The sequence below is a fragment of the Urocampus carinirostris genome, chromosome 6 (assembly GCF_059441175.1).
Source record: "Urocampus carinirostris isolate Australia breed hairy pipefish chromosome 6, RoL_Ucar_1.0, whole genome shotgun sequence".
Lineage (NCBI taxonomy): Eukaryota > Metazoa > Chordata > Actinopteri > Syngnathiformes > Syngnathidae > Urocampus > Urocampus carinirostris.
In genome coordinates, this window is record NC_142354.1 from 38,423,146 (window position 1) to 38,443,990 (window position 20,845).

At 41.8% G+C, this 20,845-nt stretch overlaps 1 protein-coding gene across 8 annotated transcripts in view; it reads right to left on the reverse strand.

Annotated features, from left to right (window-relative positions):
• anks1ab (ankyrin repeat and sterile alpha motif domain containing 1Ab) overlaps positions 1-20,845 on the reverse strand; it is a 119,571-nt gene that overhangs the window by 52,533 nt on the left and 46,193 nt on the right. The gene's annotated exons all lie outside the window — the stretch shown is intronic.

Below are 20,845 nucleotides of genomic sequence, written 5' to 3' on the forward strand. Positions count from 1 at the left end.
TATGCGATTGGGTTCTCCATTCCCGTTTCCTGTCCTGGTTCGTGACAAAGGCTGCTTTATCTAGAAGCGTGAATAAACCGCTCCAATGATAGCATTCAATTTAGATTTTGGTAAAGGTTTACCACTTACAGTTTTAAACAAGCGCATGTTTATTTTTTGTTTTTTGTTTGTTTTTATTATTCTCAAGGCGAATTGTGTTTCAAGTGTAAAACTATATTGTGTGATAACAACTTCCGGCTTTTAATGTCAAAAGTGTCGTGTCGCCGTGGCAACCGGCTGGCCCCGCCCCCTGGGCAACAGTTAAAGCAGATCGCCTAATTTGCGCGTTTGCTTCTTAAGGGGGGTTTGGGGTTTTGCGGGTGCTGGCTCACTGCAGTTTCTGTTTTGCATTTTCTGTCTGCATTTCCCGTTCTGTTTTGCCCTGTCCTGTTTTGTTTGAGTGCTGGCTCATTGCATTTTCTGTCTGCATTTCCCATTCTGTTTTGCTCTGTCCTGTTTTGTTTGAGTCGGAAGAAACCTGTGTTTGCATGTTTTTTTTGTTAAAGCCTGTTTGTTTTGTCTTGTCCCTGAGTTTTGGACTACTTTTATTTTGATAAATAAAAGTTTTGATCGTCAACGCAATTGAGTTCTCCCTTCCTGCCTCCTGCCTCCGTTCTGGTCCGGTCCCCTCGTGACAAAAAGGTTGGTTTGTATGTGCACATTGGTTTTTTCACTTGTCTCCGTTAGAGTTATGTGTCACCTCAAGCTTCTACTAGCTTTGGGCATGAGGCTCGGTGCACCCTGCCCTGGTCGCCAGCCAAAATCAGAATACAAATACATTATGGCAAAAAGCGTTTCAAGTGTATCATTGGGTGCAATCGTGGCTCAAGATGCTACACAACAGTGTTTAGTGCACGCCTGACACGAGGCGAGTGGGAGGACAATGAAGTCAAATAAATTGTGCATGGCGCGGCCAGATCAATGTGATGCGCTGCGAAGCTTCGGGTACAAAGGAAGCCTTGGTGGATGCGCCCGCATGAGCTGCTCTCTTAAGAACAGGGTATATATATATATATATATATATATATATATATACCATCCATCCATCCATTATCTGTACCGCTTATCCTCAGTAGGGTCACGGGATTGCTGGAGCACATCCCAGCCATCTTCAGGCAGTGGGCAGGGGAAACCCTGAACTGGTTGCCAGCCAATCGCAGGGCACACAGGGACAGACAATTCGCTCGCTCATTCACACCTAGGGACAATTTGGACTGGCCAATTAGCCTGAAAATGCATGTTTTTGGAATGTGGGAGGAAACCGGAGTGCCCGGAGGAAACCCACGCAAGCACAGGGAGAACATACAAACTCCGCACAGTAAGGCCGGGAGCTGGATTTGAACCCACGCAGAGGTTCCCACGACCTCAGAACTGTGCCGCACACGCGCTAACCACTGCGCCGCCGTGCTGCCCTCAGGTGGATTGGCCGGTCCAAATTGTCCCTAGGTGTGAATGAGCGAGCGAGTTGTCTGTCCCTGTGTGCCCTGCGATTGGCTGGCAACCAGTTCAGGGTGTCCCCTGCCCAATGCCCGATGATTGCTGGGATGGGCTCCAGCACCCCCGCGACCCTACTGAGGATAAGCGGTGCAGCCAATGAGATGAGATGAGATGAGATGAGATATTTGGACGCAAACACACACAATTTCTTTCAATTCTCAGATTTGTCTCCTCAAGGGGACTTCAATCAAACTGGGCAGACAGTATACATGGTGAATAGGGAGTGATTTTTGAACACAGCCATCGAGCGAGCACTGAAAATGTGCATCTAAGCGTTTTTCCCTCCCTGGTGCGTACTGCTGCATATTGATTGTTCCCGGCCAAGAATGTTCAAATCTTCTGTCTTCTCTGCACGCCTCTGGCTCGGCCTCAAAGCCCCACTGCGGCCCGATTAATAAAAGGTCGTCAGCCACAAATCCAAGAGAAAGGCCCGAAATAGATTCTCGGCGGTTCGACGACGCCCGGGGAGGCTCTCGCTCGTCGTCTTTGACGTCACGTGACGGCAAAATGCACGCTTGAGTACTTGCATAGCTAATGAGCCGCGCCATGCTACTGACGTGATGCGTGGCGACTCGCTGCCGTCTCGCTGAGTGCGCTCGCTAAATTAGCATCGCTCTCTTGACCCGTACGCCAAATTTGTCTTTCTCTCTATTTCGGGGAGAAGACACCCTGGGCACGGCGTGTATTTGCTGAAATATGTTGTATAGTTTTTGTGTAAGTGTCCTGCAATGATGAGTCCAACAGTGCCACCTGCTGGTATGGGGTAAGGTTTGGTTCGGCTTTAGACATGTGACCGGAACATTAAAACGACAGCTGACAAATCAAGCTGTTTGGATTTATTTTCGTTTTGTTTCTGTCGCCTTTTATGTTAGTTTTGCCGCACGTTGGATATTGTGCTAAAATGCTAATTCCCCTTATAGAGATCAAAGAGATCAAAGCCAGCGGAGAAGCTAATCACCTGTTGTGACTCATTCATTTGCAAGTAAATTGTACCCGTTTTTATACTCATTTTTGTGATTATTTCTATTTTCTCATATATATAAAAAGGATGATGTTGGTTAAAATTCAGACTGAAGTAAAATATGTTGAATTCATTGTAAACGTTAAAAAAAAAAACACTATACGATCTCTTGTTAAAAGTATTTTGTTAAAATGGATGTAAAAATGTATTGTGATGGTTGATATTCTAAAATGTATTTTATGTCAACTGAAAAGAAAGCTCTTTGATATGTTTTGGGCAGTCTAACAGCGTGCTGCCAACGAGATCAAAGCCAGCAGTGTTGTGTTGTGACTCATTCATTTGCAGCAACGATAATAAAAACCTCATCATCCAGTCCAGTTGCGGAATAACGAAGATACAAAGATATACCAGCTCGGTAGCTTAGATGGTTGGGCGCCCGCTCCGAGACTGGGAGGTCGCTGGTTCAATACCTAAGACTTACAACATTGGTACTCATTGCCTCCCTGCTTGGCGCTCGGCATTAAGGGTTGGAATTGGGGGGTTTGGTCACCAACACAGCAGTTGGGTCTAAAATGGCGACGCCCTGTTTGGCTGCGGCTGCATCGGCTCGCTACAGTTTAACTGACATTTCGTTCTGTGTGCATGGTTACAAAGAATGACAATAAAAGTAAATTCTATAAATGCTCTTCGTGTCACCGTCACGGGTCAGAGTTCAGAGACGAGGAGGGGTTCTGTCAAGATAGTGTGGGAGGAGGACGCACCATCATTCAATCAGACCAAATTAAAGACATTTGCGCAAAATTCTATGAAGTCGGGCAATCGCGATGTCTGCTTCGCCCTTTTCTGACAGATTGTCAAAAGCCGGCAAAAGCAGACATCATTGGATCAGTTTTTCAAGAAACGAGAGGCAAAAAGGTTAATTTAAAAAAAAAAATGTTCATTCTTTTTTTAAAATGATATGCCTTTTGTTCTATATTTATTGTGCTGCAATCAAATTTTAACAAGTATTCGCTGAATTTTCTGATGCTCTTTTATGATTAGAAAGAAAAATCGGACTGAACTTTTGCGGGGCTTAGAACAGATTAGCACATTTACTATAAAAATGCGTCTCTACTTACAAAGTTTTCAGGTTACGAAACTACTCCCAGAACAAATTAAATTCGTAAGTAGAGGTATTACTGTACTGTATCATTACTGTACATTGAAATTGAAGAACAAACCCAATTTGCAGGCTCAATTGTTTGTTTGCAAATGAAGGTACTGTACTTAATAACAATTTAATCACAAATAACTTCTGGCAAATTATAATTTTAAAAGAAAAGCATGCCGTTTGATTGCACAACTCTATTTATACAGTACACATGATTGCTTCACATGATTACCACATGTGCGGTCCCTTATCAAGGTTTCTTCATTTTCTAATGTTGAGGTTTTTGAGTTTTTCCTTGCCCTCATGTTGGTTTCAGATCAGGATATGGTGTAATAATCAGGGTTGGGTAGGGTTACGGGCAGCACGGCGGCGCAGTGGTTAGCGCATGTGCGGCACAGTTCATGTCCTTGGAACCTCATACGTGGGTTCAAATCCAGCTCCAGACTTCCTGTGCGGAGTTTGTATGTTCTCCCCGTGCTTGCGTGGGTTTCCTCCGGGCACTCCGGTTTCCTCCCACATTCCGAAAACATGCATTTCAGGTGAATTGGCCGGTCCATATTGTCCCTAGGTGTGAATGAGCGAGTGGGTTGTCTGTCCCTGTGTGCCCTGCGATTGGCTGGCAACCAGTTCAGGGTGTCCCCTGCCCACTGCCCGATGATTGCTGGGATGGGCTCCAGCACCCCCGCGACCCTACTGAGGATAAGCGGTGCAGCTAATGAGATGAGATGGGTTACTTTAACTGGATTACTTTCAATTACTTTTGGATTACTCCGATACCAAATATGCTAAAAAAAGACAAAATAAACTAAATATGAATAAAATGATGACTCACAACACGTGGTAAGCTTTCTCTCCTGGCTTTGATCTCTTTGATCTCCGGCAAAACTAACATAAAATGTGACAGAAACAAAAAGAAAATAAATCCAAACAGCTTGCCAAAATCATTTTTGCCGTTCCATGTATTCCGTTACTCCCCAAGCCTGCACAAAATTAGGTAATTTTATTCATATTTAGTTTCTTTTGTCTTTTATTAGCATATTTGGTATTGGAGTAATCCAAAAGTAATTGAAAGTAATCCAGTTAAAGTAACCCTACTCAACCCGGGTACTAATATTAGTCTCAAATAATAGTCTGTGCAATAACCTGTGCAGCCCTTTGAGACTCTTTGTGATTAAGGGCTATGAAAATCCGTAAAGTACTGAAACTGCGATAAATAAACCGCGATACTTTAAAGCAGGGGTGTCATACTCATTTTAACTCGGGGGCCACCCGACAGAACAAACATTCTGTCGGGTGGCCCCCAAATATTCTGTCGGGGGCCGGACGAGTAGATTAAAGAGAAAGAAAAAGAGAGATAAAGAAATAAGAGAAAGAGGGAAGGAAAATGAGAGAGGGCAGGACAAAGAAAGAGAGAGAGGGAGAGAGCGTGAGAAACAAAAGAGATGAAAAGAGAAGTCGTGAGAGAGGGGAAAAAGAAAGGGAGAGGAAGAAAGAAATCCAAAGAGAAATAGAAAGACAGAAGGAGAGAAAAGAGAAAAGAAAGCGCAAAGGGTAGGAAGAGAGAAAGAGAAAAGAGAGAAAAAAGGAAGTTAGAGCAAAAGAAGTTAAAAAGACACAGAGAGAGAAAGAGACAAAGAGGAACAAAGGAAGAGAAAAATAGAGACATAGAGAGTGAAAGAGACAGAGACAGAGAGTGAGAGAAAAGGGGTGGAAAAGAGAGAGAGAGAGAGAGAGAGAGAGAGAGAGAGAGAGAGAGAAATACAAGTACAGTGCCTTTGTGAGAGGCACCTGGCTTTGGCAACATCGAGTTGAGAAAAAGTGAGAGGATGGGACAAAGAAAGAGAGAGAGAGAGAAAGTGAGAAACAAAAGTGATATAATGAGAGAGGGAGGAAAAAAAGGAAATCAGAAGAGAAATAGAAAGAGGGAAGGAGAGAAAAGGAAGGAGAGAAAAGGAAGGAGAGAAAGAGAGAATGGAGAAAAGGAAAATGGAAGAGAGAGCAAAAGAAGGTAAAAAGAAACAAAGAGACAAAGAACAGAGAAAGTGAAAAAGAGACACAGAGAGTAAGAGAGAGAGAGAAAAGGGATGAAGAGAGAGTAAGAAAGAGAGAGAGAGAGAGAGAGAGAGAGAGAGAGAGAGAGAGAGAGAGAGAGAGAGAGAGAGAGAGAGAGAGAGAGAGAGAGAGAGAGAGAGAGAGAGAGAGAGAGAGAAATACAAGTATAGTGTCTTTGTGAGAGGCACCTGGCTTTGGCAACATCAAGTTGACATATTTCAACCTGCAGCTCATTTTTCTCTTGCGCTTCTCTGAGTGTTGTCTGGTGGGCCGGATTCAATCCCTTAGCGGGCCTGATCTGGCCCGCGGGCCGCCTGGTTAACACCTGTGCTTTAAAGGATTACTGCTTGCTGAACACACACGTAAAGCACCACGAGAGCGATTTGCAGTGGCCGATTTGCCTCATCTGATCGGACATTGAGGCAACAAAATGTTAGCTAGCTAACAACACACACACACACAAAACGCCGGAACGGGGGGCCGTGACGAGCGACCCACTTGCAGTGGGAAAATGCTAATCGTCTTGTAAAAATGATGAGATTTGGCTCACAGCTGTTCATAATTCATGATCCCTCAAAAGCTGCCTCTCGGCGACTTTGTCACGGGCGCAGAAAAAAGGCCTCGACACTCATGTGCTAGCTACGTTCTCGAGCCGCCGGGGAAAACTTCTTTTGAATGACTCGTCGTGACTCTCGGCCTGCAGTGAATCCTCAAAACCAGGGGTTGTCTTTCTTAGAACCAGTCAAGCGTTCGAGCCTACATTCAGCCCACCGTGAATTTGTCAGCGTGTCGAAAAAGAAGCAAGACTCTAGGTCCAGGGTCGGCAGCAATGTTCCCTCTAAGCTGCGCGTGCGCGATCGCGCACTGCCTGCGCATTCTCAGCGCATTCTCAGCGCACGAGAAAATCGAGCCAGCGCACAAAAATCAGGGTTCGAAATTGCTAATTAAGAAGCGAATTAAGTCAAAGTTACAGTGCATGAAGGTAAAAATACAAGGGTTCCCCTGACGCTGTTTTCTAAATGCGGTATTTTGAAGTCCATGTCGAACGAAGTTGAAAAGTAAAGTCAGTAGAGTTTTTCGAGAACCGGCTTCTTCGGCTCGGCTCACTAAAGAGAACGGGCTCTTTCGGGTCCCAAACGTCTCTTCAAGTCTTTTTTGCTTCTTTCATCCCTACACGACCAAATATTATGTAAAATTGTGCACAAAAATGACTTAAAGGAAGAGGGGAAGTAGAACAAAAATTTAAAAAATACCAAAATGAAAAAGTAGTGAAAAGCTGAGAAAAAAAAAACAAAAGGAAGAGAAAAAAGAAGGAAAAAGTCAGAAAAAAGAAAAGAAAGAAACAAAGGAAAAAAGTAAATAGAGAACAAAAAGAAAAAAGTAACAGCTGGGAAAAAATAAACACAATGAGATTTTTTAAAAAGAATTAAAAAAAATAGAAAAAAACAGCGAAAAAGAAGAAAAAGTTTGTGTTGCATTAAATAATATCCAATTACACAAAGTCAATCTTGTTGCCAACATTGTACGTCCACTAAAAAAATGTGATTAAATGAAGTTCTGTATCTTGTAACCGACTAAATAAGCCCCCAAAAATGTAAGTATCAAAAGATACCAGGAAAAAAACTGAAAATCTTGAGAAAAAATTGTTGTAAAAACGTTTGTAGGCCGCGCAACCTTTGCAATAATACATGAGTCAATTCATTCAAAAGTGAAAAATATTTTAGCATTGCCGGAAACTCAGCAAAATATAACTTGATGTCAAGTTTTGGACATGTTTGATAATGGATTAGTTGCCACACTAGGGATTGCCGTTGCTCACTGTTGTTTCAAGCGTTGCTCACCGACTTTGTGTGAACGCTCAGGCCCGCGGAAAATTACAGGGAACATTGGTTGGCACAGGTGCTTAAAATCATTGGAAACTTTTAATTTTAATATGTTTTGAAGGATTGAAAAGTTCTTGAATTTCGTGTGGGGTACTTGTAAATGCTTGAAATTGTTGCCATGTCCGTTTAAAAATATGCCGACATTACTCTGTGGCGGTTTCGTTTTGCCATTGCATTTCTTTTTCCGTCGTGATTAAAGGCATCTGGCATTAGTTTGTACAGCATTGTCCTATGAAGCGTCCAACTACGCTACAACAAAACAGGACACTATGAAGTACGTATTAGTTAAAAAATTATGTATAAATTATGTAAATTAATATTGGGCCTTGTAAAAAATGATGGTAGTGTTTCCCAGTGTTAAATTCTAATTGCAAGAATTTCCTGCAACTGAAAATGTAAGCTACTGTCATTTTTACCCAACACCGTCTATAGCAGGGGTGTCAAACTGGTTTTAGCTGGGGGCCAAAAATGCTATAAAAAAAAAATCTCACGGGGGCCGGACTAGTAAGTTTAAGAGAAAGAGAGGGAGAAAAAGACAGAGAAAGAGATGGAGGGAAAGAGAGAGCGATAAACAGATAGGGAGAACAAGGGAGACAGAGTAACAGTGAGAGAAAAAGAGAACGCAGAATAGAGATAGGAATGGAGAAGAAGGGGGAAATGAATAGAGAGAGAAAAAGAAAGAAAGATAAAAAGAATAAGAGAAGTGAAACATCAGAAAGAAAAAAGAGTCAGCAGGAGAATAAGAGACAAAGTGAGGTAAGAGAGAGAGAGGGAGGTCTAAAAAGGGAAAGAAAGAGTGTGAGAAAGAAAGAGAAAAAGAGAAAGAAAGAGAATGAAAGTGTAAATTACAGAGAGAAAATAGAAAGAGAGCAAGACAGAGAAAAAGAAAGAGTTAGAGAGTGAGAGAGAAAGAGAGAAAAAGAGAGAGAAAGAGAGAGTGAACAGGAGAAAGAAAAAGAGGGGGAAATAAATAAAAAAGAAGTGAGTCAGAGAGAAATGGAGAAATACTACCACAATTGTTTTGCAAGTGTTACTAAAGCTCATTTTCCTCTTGCGCTTCTCTCACTGTTGTCTTGCAGGCCGGATTTAAACCATTGGTGGGCCTGATCTGGCCCGCGGGCTGCCAGTTTGACAAAGGTGGTCTATAGGGAGAGATTTGTCTAAAAAACAAATATATTATCAATATACCCAAGATCTAAAAATCCTGTGTCTTGATAAATACACACGCAAGATTAAAAATCACAGATATGTTTGTGGCTCTGCAAAATACATGATTTGCACTGGATTTTTTCTTTTAATGGTACTGGAGAAATGGGAAAATTGGCTTTAAATTTTGATATTTTGCCCACTAATGCCAACTAACCGCTCCCTCCGACCGCTAGAGGACAGTGTTGAGTTTGTATAGTTTGGTGAGTTGGTTCAGGTGTAAAACTGCATTCACTCAACTGTTCAAAATAAACCATGTAACACATTTATTGCCAGACATGACAATATTTTTCCCTTTGAGTGAATAAATGTAACCCTTGTCATTCAGTATTATATAATGTAGGGTAGGTAACTGATGTAAGTATAAGCCTGCTAAACACAGCTAATGTCATGTCCTGCACGGTTGTCATGGCGCCCAGCTGGCCCCGCCCCGTGATACAAGCTGACCTGCATTTCCTGATTACTCCTATGGGTACTTAAATTAGCTTTTTGGAACTGCCCTTTGCCAGATCGTTGTTTACCCTTGTTGAAAACTTGTTGATACCTGTTCTTGTTTTTCTTGTTGGACTTTGTTGCACTCCGGTGTAACATTCTGAGAGATTCCTGCAAGTTCTGTTTAATCCCGTTAAATGCCTAGTCTGTAGTTTTGCCTGCATTTGAGCCCGCTTTGTTTGGTTTTTGGTCCGTTTGTGTGTTTGACAACTTTTCTTGCTCAATTAAAGTGACAGATCGTCTACGCAAATGAGTTCCAACTTCCTGCTTCCCGACCCGTTTCAAGACAGTCCCGTTCCGTTTCATGACAGCTAAAAATTTGAAGTTGAAATTTTTTGACTAATCCGGCACGCCTGAGAACTCATCTCATCTCATCAGCCGTACCGCTTATCCTTATTAGGGTCGCGGGGGGGGGCTGGAGCCCATCCCAGCTATCTCCGGGCAGTGGGCAGGGGACACCCTGAACTGGTTGCCAGCCAGTCGCAGGGCACACAGGGACAGACAACACTTGTTCATTCACACCTAGGGACAATTTGGACCGGCCAATTCACCTGACATGCATGTTTTTGGAATGTGGGAGGAAACCGGAGTGCCCGGAGGAAACCCACGCAAGCACGGGGAGAACATACAAACTCCGCACAGGAAGTCCGAAGCTGGATTCGAACCCACGACAGGTTCCCATGACATGAACTGTGCCGCACAAGCGCTAACCACTGCGCCGCCGTGCTGCCCCGCCTGAGAACTGAATGTCTAAATAAATAAATGAATATAAAATAGCATCACTGTCATACATAAATTGAAACAGGGGAAACCTGCGTGACTTGTGAAAATCTGAATTTCAGTCAAATTCCGCAAAAATGTCAACCTGGCGTTTAAGACACACTTCTATTCCAAAGCTTATGATTGATGCCCACCTCATATTATTTATTGTCCTGTCTTATTTCGACAGCCTGCCTGGTGGTGATACGAAAAAGAGGACGATTTGAGATGAGACAGCGGACCAACGTTTGACCTGAAGCATGTGAACGCCTGCATGGACCAGCTGGCAGAGATGGGAAGCTGCGTCGTGGCCTGTTTGTGTACTGTAATGCTAAATGTAATTCACCCTGGTCATCCTGAAAGGGGGATTACCACTTGTGAGGTCCCTTCTCAAGGTTTCTGTTTTTCCTCACGCTGAGGTTTTGAGTTGTTCCTTGCCCGCATGTTGGTTTAAGATCAGGTCATGGTGTCATTGTAATCCTGTGCAGTCCTTGGAGACATTTTTGTGATTAAGGGCATCATAAATAAATTTGACCTGACTTGACTAGAAGCAAGGCATCAGTTTTCAACCCTTGTTTGCCTAACCCGGCCCATTATTTATCTTGCTGATGCTCCAGGTCCACCAAGTCAGAACATCAGAATGCTTAATGACCCGTAGCCTGAATCACATTATCTTTAAGATTTCTTCCATCCATGAGGAATCATCCAATTTAACACCGGGACACATTTTGGACTATATTTTTTTCACATTCTTGTATTATGCACGAAAAACATTGGAGTGATTTATGGCTCATAATTATGTTAGGGCTAATGTCGATCAAATACTCATTCAGTTAGCACTTGATTTCTGAGAAAAAAATGCTTGCTGCCATTGATTTTTTCAATCAGGTGTCACCAACAGTTTGGAAGCTGGGGTCTACCGTGAATTCCGGACTATAAGCCGCTACCTTTTTTCCCAAACGTTCAACCCTGCGGCTTATTCAGTGATGCGGCCAATATATGCGACGAGGAAGACTGCAACTTCTTAGCTTGTGCACAAATAAATTAGCGTAGACATATCCTCACCATGCAAATTGCAAAAAAGAAAGGCACATGACGCAGCTTTCAAGCTAAATGCATTCGAGCAGTCCGATAAAGAAGGAAAATTTTACTTTGCGAACGTGTTGCTAGCGTGTTTTTGAACAAGGGAGCGTGGGACGACGTCTATACGACATATTCTTTTCCCCGTACTGGGGAAGACGACTTTGAAGATGTCAGTTATAAGGAAGAAGATGAGGACGGTTTACCGTGATTACTACAAGTACAGTATGTTTTTTTAACAAAGCTGTTTACTGTGTTGCGAGCGTGTTGCTAGTCGCGTTTTGCTGCCCCTCACAGGCACGGTTTGGGATGAAAGTTATAATATTATTATTAGAGCTTTGAAAACTCTCTCGGTGTACCGTCTTTCTTTGTAAATATGTGTAACCATGTATAATATGTATTTGCAACTGTATATTTTTGTAATGTATTTATTTTAGAGACTTATTCTGATATGTTTTCCACGGGCGTATCAAAAAGAAGGGGTGAAAACAACGGGGCTGACGGGAAGTGGGGTAAAGGTGAGACGTGTTTGTGGACGCAGCGGACAATAGTGGATAGATATTTTTCCCAGCCTTACCTTTGGAAATATACATTTTTTTTCCTTGGATTATTTTTAACAGGACCAGGACTCTCTCTGCATCAAACCTTAAGTACCGGTATCAATTTACGTTCACTTTGCCGGCTGTGGTTTTTGGACTGTGTACTTTATATCCAGTTACAATCGCGGTACTCAAAGTCTGGTTTGGGTTAAATTTGTGATTGTGTTACATGTTTTAATATGGGCGCATGCGGCTTATATACAGGTGCGCCTTGTGTAAGTACAAAAGCGGTTATCCTCTCAAAATGTGGTGGGTGCGGCTTATAATCAGGTGCGCTCTATGGTCCGGATTTTAAGGTACTTTTTGTTACTGATTTGCGTGAAGGGCTACCATTTCGATATACATCTCTAAAATAACAACTTAGGTTTTTAACATCGTAAAATTAGGACTAAAGAGCGCACCTGATTATGGACTGTATGGACTGTATGGACTGTACTTCCCAAATTCATTCAATACATGGACTGAGCAACCAGGGGAAAAAACACTGAACCGTGTGAACAGTAAGATCAAACATCTATTTGGATCCGGCCATCTCTGTCTGTCCCTCACCCCCTCATGCACTCCCATCAGGAGGAAAACAAAGCCTGCAACAAGGACAGTACAAACATCTTCTTTGTTCCTTTATCTTCTTTGTTTTCCTTATCCACACTGTAAAACGTGGAACTAGAGTGCCACGTCCAATTTAGTTGTCACAATATATTCAACTCATGTTGTAACAATGACAATAAAGGTATATTCTATTCTAATTACAGTATAAGCCGCACCAGTACATTTTTAAAGGAAAAAGCATTTTGTACACACATAAGCCGTACCTGACTATAAGCCGCATGTGCCCAATTTGAAACATGAGATGTTTACAAAGAAAGACGGTACATAGAAATAGTTTTAATAATATATAGTACAAATACGTGTCTGTACGATGTCACCAGTCACTGAAACCTGTCATGCCACATATCATTGGAACGTTTAAACTTAGGATTCAAGATACGATTGTCACGAAACGGGTCGGGAATCAGGAAGTTGGAACTCATTTGCGTAGACGATCTGTCACTTTAATTAAGAAAGAAAAGTTGTCCAACACACAAACGGACCAAAAACAAAACAAAGCAGGCTCAAAGGCAGGCAAAATTACAATCTAGGCATTACTCAGATCAAACAGGCATGAACAGGTTTTCAACAAGGGTAAACAACGATCTGGCAAAGGGCAGTTCCATAGGAGTAATCAGGAAAATGCAGGTCAGCCGGTGTCAAGGGGCGGGGCCAGCTGGGCGCCATGACAACCGCGCAATACATGACAACGATGAGTATTTTAAAATATACTCAACAAAGAGACATCACGGTCGGTTTGAAACAAGAAAGCCGAAAACTATAAACACACCATTACTAATCCATAGAATCCAACCGTGTAAAATTTATTCCAGAACACATGATAATGCCAACAGATAAATTGGAATCCGCCTTAATCATTTTTGCTTCGTTGGGTGTTGCTTCTTGTAATCCGTTCGTTTCGCCACATTTATTTCCGATTAGAAATAAACAGGTTGGTAAAGTTAGTCCCGATATGGTAGTCAGCACCACCCTTTTGATTGACTCATTTTCCATCATAAGGGTTTTTTTCATGCTAGTTTTATCCATTCACAAATCGTGGAGTTACATTAAACCTGCGTTTTCTTCGACACATATACCGTAAATTCCGGACTAGAAGCCGCTAATTTTTTCCCAACTGTTCAACCCTGCGGCTTATTCAGTGATGCGGCCAATTTATGTCATTTTTCTAACGGCTGCCAGCGGCGCTCGAGTACAAAAGGGTAAGATTTAGACCGGTGGAATATATGCGCCGAGGAAGACTGCAACTTCTTGGCTTGTGCATAAATTAAATTAGCGTAAACGTACCTTCATCATGCAAAATGTAAAAAGAAAGGCACATCAAAAAATCCACCATCACCAACGGGTTCCGAAAAGCCGGTCTGCTTATATTATTATTATTAAAGCTTTGAAAACTCTCTCGGTGTACCGTCTTTCTTTGTAAAGATGTCTAACCATGTGTAATATGTATTTGAAACTGTATATTTTTTTAATGTATTCGTTTTAGACACTTATTCTGATATGTTTTGCATGGGCGAATAAAAAAGAAGGGGCGGAACAAACGCGGCGTGACGGGAAGTGGGTTGAAGGTGAGACCTGTTTGTGGACGCGGCAGACAATAGTGGATATATATTTTTCCCACCCTTACCTTTGGAAATATACACTTTTTTGAAGTTGAAGTTGATGAATAAAATGATGACTCACAACATGTGGTAAGCTTTCTCTCCTGGCTTTGATCTCTTTGATCTCCGGCAAAACTAACATAAAATGCGACAGAAACAAAATGAAAATAAATACAAACAGCTTGCCAACATCATTTTTGCTGTCTCCCCAAGCCTGCACAAAATTTAGTCATTTTATTCATATTTAGTTTCTTTTGTCTTTTATTAGCATATTTTGTATTGGAGTAATCCAAAAGTAATTGTGAGTAATCAAGTTAAAGTAACCCTACCCAACCCTGGAGGCAATTATTAAGGACGTTGAAGGGGTAGCATTGAATAAGCATCTGCTTCTTTTCGAACGTGTTACCTTAACATTGTTTTTGTATTTTGATTTGTTGTTCTATCTTTGTTTTTTTTCATGTTCAAAATAAAGTTCCGTTCGTTCATTCATTCATTCATTCATTCGGATACACATTTAGTTCTCTTATACCTAGCCACTCCTTTGCACATATGTTCTCCTCTGCACTATCGTACTCCAGTGTTATTGTTATTGTATAGTGACTTGTTTACCTGACTGCCCATTTTGCACATCTGGTTAGCTGCTCCTCTTGCACTCTTTGCACTACTGTATAATACTATACATAGCTATAATTTTTTTAGTATATTTTTAGTACTTCAATACTCCAACTCAATACAACATTTTATGTATAGCTGTACATTCAAGGAAACTGTGCGGGTCAGATGTATCGACATTTCGTTCTGTATATACGTGTACAAGAATGACAATAAAGTATATCTGAATCTGAATCTGAAAACAAAAGATTTGTTTCGCCTCGTCGAGATTTTCTGCATTTATTTATATCTTTTTTAAAACAATCCCCATCTTTAGTCCAACATTTGTCTCTGGTACCATGAGTGTGAGGATGAGATATGATCTATTGCTTTTTCTTATGTCATCTACATCCCTATTGGTCTAATGATGACAGGGTGGATTTAGGCGTATTTTTATTGCTATTATTGATAATATTATTAACGGGCCCGGCCAGCAAGAATTTTGTCAGACATTAAACCGGTCTGGGGCAGCACGGCGGCGCAGTGGTTAGCGCGTGTGCAGGCACAGTTCTAAGGTCTTGGGAACCTCCTGTGTCGGTTCAAATCCAGCTACCGGTCTTCCTGTGCGGAGTTTGTATGTTCTCCCCGTGCTTGCGTGGGTTTCCTCCAGGCACTCCGGTTTCCTCCCGCATTCCAAAGACATGCATCTCAGGTGGATTGGCCGGTCCAAATTGTCCCTAGGTGTGAATGAGCGAGTGAGTTGCCCTGCAATTGGCTGGCAACCAGTTCAGGGTGTCCCCTGCCCACTGCCCGATGATTGCTGGGATGGGCTCCAGCACCCCCGCGACCCTACTGAGGATAAGCGGTGCAGCTAATGAGATGAGATGAGAGATAAACCGATCTGAGGTGCGAGAAGGTTGAGGACCACGGCATTGAACTCTAAACTTTTCAGTACACGAACCAGTTTCTTTCATACAATAGAAAAGGCCATGAAGCTTCATTCCACATTCGCTCGTTTGCTAAAGAGGTCAGGAAGCGGCTCCACGCCCACGCTTAGCTAAGCGGCGGCGTGACAAGGTGACGTAACCCAAAAGCAGCTCAAAAACTCACCCGGGGCAAGGCGGCCATCTTTTGACCCGGGGACCGAACCACGCCAAGGATGCGTTCCCTGACAATTTATCGAGAAAAATCCTATAAAACACCAAAATGCTTTTAGTCATGCTGCGGGGAGCGAGGTGCGGTGAAATCAACTGATTAATATGTAATTAAGGCGGAGGTACGGAGAAGGGCCTTGCTCTCCAGATGCACCAATTTCTGGGGATTATAATTTAAAGGTGACCTGATGCAGAATATTCGCTAACGTTCCACCGGATGCTAACGTTAGCATAGCGCTGAATCTCTTGCACACCCCGACGGAGCTATTATCGTCGCCGGCGACTTTAATCAGGCATGCTTAAGGACTGTACTTCCCAAATTCATTCAATACGTGGACTGAGCCACCAGGGGAAAAACACTGGACGGTGTGTACAGTAAGGTCAAACATGTACCGTAAATTCCGGACTATAAGCCGCTACTTTTTCCCCAAACTTTCCACCCTGCGGCTTATTCAGTGATGCGGCCAATTTATGTAATTTTTCTAACGGCCACCAGCGGCGCTCGAGTACAAAAGGTAAGATTTAGACCGGTGGAATATATGCGCCGAGGAAGACTGCAACTTCTTGGCTTGACTAGAGGCGAGAAATCAACTTTTTCGCATGTCTGCCAGTGGATCCTGACAGACTTCCACCCTACCAACGCGTTTTGAAAAGCCGGTCTGCTTCGTGACGGAGAGGAGGGCACAGAATCAGGAGTGGACGAGAGTTCCAGCAACAGTGACAGTGCGAGTGAGGCTGCGGGAGCGTGGGACGAGTTTCTTTCCGACACTGAGGAAGACGACTTTGATGGCTTCAGTTCTAAGGAGGAAGATGAGGACGGTTTACCGTGATTTTTACAAGTACGGTATGTTTTTTTAACAGACCCGTTTACTGTGTTGCGAGCGTGTTGCTAGCGTGTTGCTACCTGTCACAGGCACCGTTTGGGATGAAAACTATATTATTATTATTAAAGCTTTGAAAACTCTCTCGGTGTACCGTCTTTTTTTGTAAATATGTGTAACCATGTATAATATGTATTTGCAACTGTATATTTTTGTAATGTACATATTTGTATTTATTTTGGACACTCATTCTGGTATGTTTTGGACGTGCGAATTTAAAAAAAGGGGCGTAACAAACGCGGGCTGACGGGAAGTGGGGACCGGTAAAGGTGAGTGTTTGTGGACACGGCGGACAATAGTGGATATATATTTTTTCCACCGTTACCTTTGGAAATACACACTTTTTTCTTTGGATTACTTTCAACGGGACCTGGACTCTGCCAGTCTGCATCAAACCTTAAGTACAGGTATCCTTTTACGTTCATTTAGCCGGCTGGGATTTTTGTACTGTGTACTTTAATGAAGGATATTCAGTTTCAATCGCGAGACTTAAAGTCGAGTCTGGGTTAAATTTGCGTTACATTTTTTTAATGTGGGCGCATGCGGCTTATATACAGGTGCGGCTTGTGTAAGTACAAAATCGGTTTTCCTCTTAAAATATGGTGGGTGCGGCTTATAATCAGGTGCGCTCTATAGTCCGGAATTTACGGTAGTTGGATCCGGCCATCTCTGTCCGTCTCTCACCCCCTCATACACCCCCTTCCGGAGGAAAACAAAGCCTGCAACAAGAACAGTAAAAACATCTTCTTTGTTCCTTTATCTTCTTTGTTTTCTTTATCCTCACTGTAAAAGGTGGGACTGGAGTGCCACGTCCAATTTCGTTGTCACAATATATTCAACCCATGTTGTAACAATGACAATAAAGGTATATTCTATTCTATTCTATTCTATTGTCTTTTTTATTGCTTGTTCTCGATAGTCGGGCGATTTCATGACTACAATTGTAAGTCAGAATATTTATTTGTCTGTTCTAAGGCCCAAAATATATATCTTGCATACATTGTACATGATGAAAAATGAACAGTTAATCCATTAGTTATTGGAATATAGCACAGTACATAGAAATAATGTTTTGTGTGTCATAATTGAATTGGCATTGTGCTGCTCTGGTGTGATTGCCCTGGAGTCTCGCCACAAGAGGGTAGCATATATTATATATAGAATTGATTATGTAATGTTTAAGCAGAGAATAAAGAATGTAGTGCATGGGTAACAAACATGTGGCCTGCGTGCCCGAAACCTGGCCCGAAAGACAACACTCTCTCTGTCTCTCTTCTCTCTTTCTTTGGCCTTCTTTGTCTCTCATTATCTTTCTCACCTATTCACTTTTCTCTTACTCTGTCTTTAATTGTCTTTTTCTCTCTTTTTTTCTTGTTTTTGTCTTTGTTTCTCTCTCTCTTTCTTTTTTCTTTTATTTTCTATTTTTCTCTTTTTCTTCTCTCATTCTTCCCATCTCTGCTTTTCTCTATTTCTTTCTCTATTTTCTTTCTACTTCTCTCTCTCTTTCGTGCTCTTTTGTCCCTTCTATTTTTCTTCCTCTCTTTTTCTATGTATTTCACTCCTTTGTTCTTGGTAACTTTCTCCCTTTTTGCTCTCTCCGCTCTCTCTCTCTCTCTTTCTCTCTCTCTCTCTCTCACTAATCTTCTCTCTCTCTCTCTTTCTCTTTTTGTCTCTCTCTGTATCTTTCTCTCCCTCTTTCTTTCTCTCTCTGTGTCTCTCTCCTTCTGTATCTCCCGCATACTCTCTCTCTCTCTCTCACTCTTCTTCTCTCTCTCTATTTCTCTCTTCGTCTCTCTCTGTCTCTTTCTCTCCCTCTTTCTTTCTCTCTCTGTGTCTCTCTCCTTCTGAATCTCCCTCATACCCTCTCTTTCCCTCTCTCTCTCTCTCTCTCTCTCTCTCACTCTCTTTGTCCTTTTTTTTCTCAGCTTTTCACTACTTTTTCATTTTGGTATTTTTTTCTTTTTTGTTCTATTCCCCCTTCCTTTAAGTCATTTTGTGCGTAATTTTTCATAATATTTGGTCATATAGGGATGAAAGAAGCAACAACAACCTGAAGAGCCGTTTAGGACCCGAAAGAGCCGGTTCTTTTTAGTGAGCCGAGCCGAAGAAGCCGGTTCTCGAAAAACTCTACTGACTTTACTCAACTTCGTTCAACTTCGACATTGACTTCAAAATACCGCATTTAAAACACAATGTCAGGGGAACCCGTGTATTTTTACCTCCATGCATTGTAACTTTGACTTAATTCGCTTTTTGATTAGCAATTTCGAGCCCTGATTTTTGTGAGCTGGCTAGATTTTCTTGTGCGCGAAAAAGCTCTGGGTGGTGCGCAATTGCGCACACACGCATCTTAGAGGGAACATTGCGCTGGATAGATTTTCTTGTGCGCTGAGAATGTGCGGGCAGTGCAGCTTAGAGGGAACATTGTTTGGGAGGGGGACACATTTTAAGTGGTATATTTATGTTGATAATGGATGCAGGCCCTTGCATTATTAAGATTTCATAAATTTTATCCCCCAAAAAGCGCTAAAGAATTGACAGAATTTGAAGAATTGCAATTTGCTGTAAACTGGCAAAGTAAGCTAAGGAAGATTCGTAGTATTTGGTAGCAGTGTTCTCGTTTGCCCGCGTCCCTGCGTCCCAGACGCATTATTTTTGCTGGGGACGCATTGTGTCAAATCAACGTGCGTCCCCGGGACGCAACATTTTTGACACGAAATTGTCATTAGCATTTTTTAACAAAGATTTACCGCACTCCAAACTTTTCGTCAGGCAGATCGGCCATTGTTGTTTTGGTCTCGCGGTTCGAGTTTTCGTCTGCACGCCGATCTCGAGTTCGAGTTGTGTAGTGAAAGTCCGTCTCCTTTTAGAGAACCGGCTTTTTGGGCTCAACTCATTAAAGAGCCGGCTCTCAAACGGCTCACTTGCTTTGATGCATTATATTACGAATGATTATGTTTTATAAAGAAGTTAAGAAAAAAAGTATAAAAGGAGAAAATGAAAAAAGACAGGTTTGTGGTGATCCCTTTTAATCAGTATATTACTGTTAAAGTCAATCATTATTAAGACTATTTCGTGGCCATATATACACAAATAAAATACATATAATGTTAAAATCTAATCGTTATACCAAGAGCAGATTTTACTCACGTCCTCCATGATGTTGATAAGAAGGGAAAGAGACTCCGCCCACAATGTGGGCGTGATTTATTATACTTCAGGGAGAAACAGCACACATGAGCACTTCACAATAAAAGAATATAAGATTGATAAACGTACAAGAGATGCAATTAGACTGATTATTGAAACGGTACTTCATGTGTGTGTGAGTGTGTGTGAAAGATTGTTATATTTTGGAATATAAAAACAACTTATATTCACACAGTAAATTCTGAGAAATATTACAACCAAAACGACCAACCTATCAATTACCAACAATAACTTAATGCAGAAAATGAATTCATAATTTGAATAAGAAAATGTATTATTCTACTTAATTATATTTGCATGTATTTTTTCCTTCTACAGTGAACGTCCAAGCGACTTCATTTTTGAACTTTTTTTATAATAAACCTCATTCACGTCGAGCAACTCAGTGTCTCGCAACAAAATGTTCATTAACAATATATATGATATAACGAAACACATGTACAATATAACATGTTAAACTACATAAATAAACATGTTTGTTAAAAAAAAAGATTTTTTTCGTATTTTGTAAGGGAAAATACGACAGTTTGTAAGGGCATGGAGCACACTACATTTTGGGGACCCATAGATCTCTGTTGGGACCCATAGATTTATGAGCATGCCAGTCCCCGGGACCCACACTTTTCACAGGTAAAATTAACACTGTAAAAGGGTGTCACGGACTTGAGCTCAGCCAAAGCACTACTTGTGTTTCATTTTAGTCACAGCGGTCATCGCAGCTGCAGGGTATGCGAGGTGAACTCTAGCAGAGAGGACTATAGAATGAGATCATCTAATTGTTAATGGCTGAAAAAGTGTTAATGACTTTCGAAGGACGTTCGTCTAGCAGGGGACGGTGTATGCTGTGGTTGAGGTCCTCCTTTGAATCATGGCAAGGTCATGAATTGTACAGAGGTGAAAAGGAGACTCGGTTGCGGCGAGGGAACGATCAAAGGTGGAAAAAGTGAGGCTGGCGTGCCACATGCAGCCCAATATGTCTCCATTTGGACAGATTCCATTTCATTATCAACCCAAGGCATGCCGCAAAATGAGCAAAAATCGGTTTATATTTGCCACCAAAGATAATAATATCATCTTATCTCAT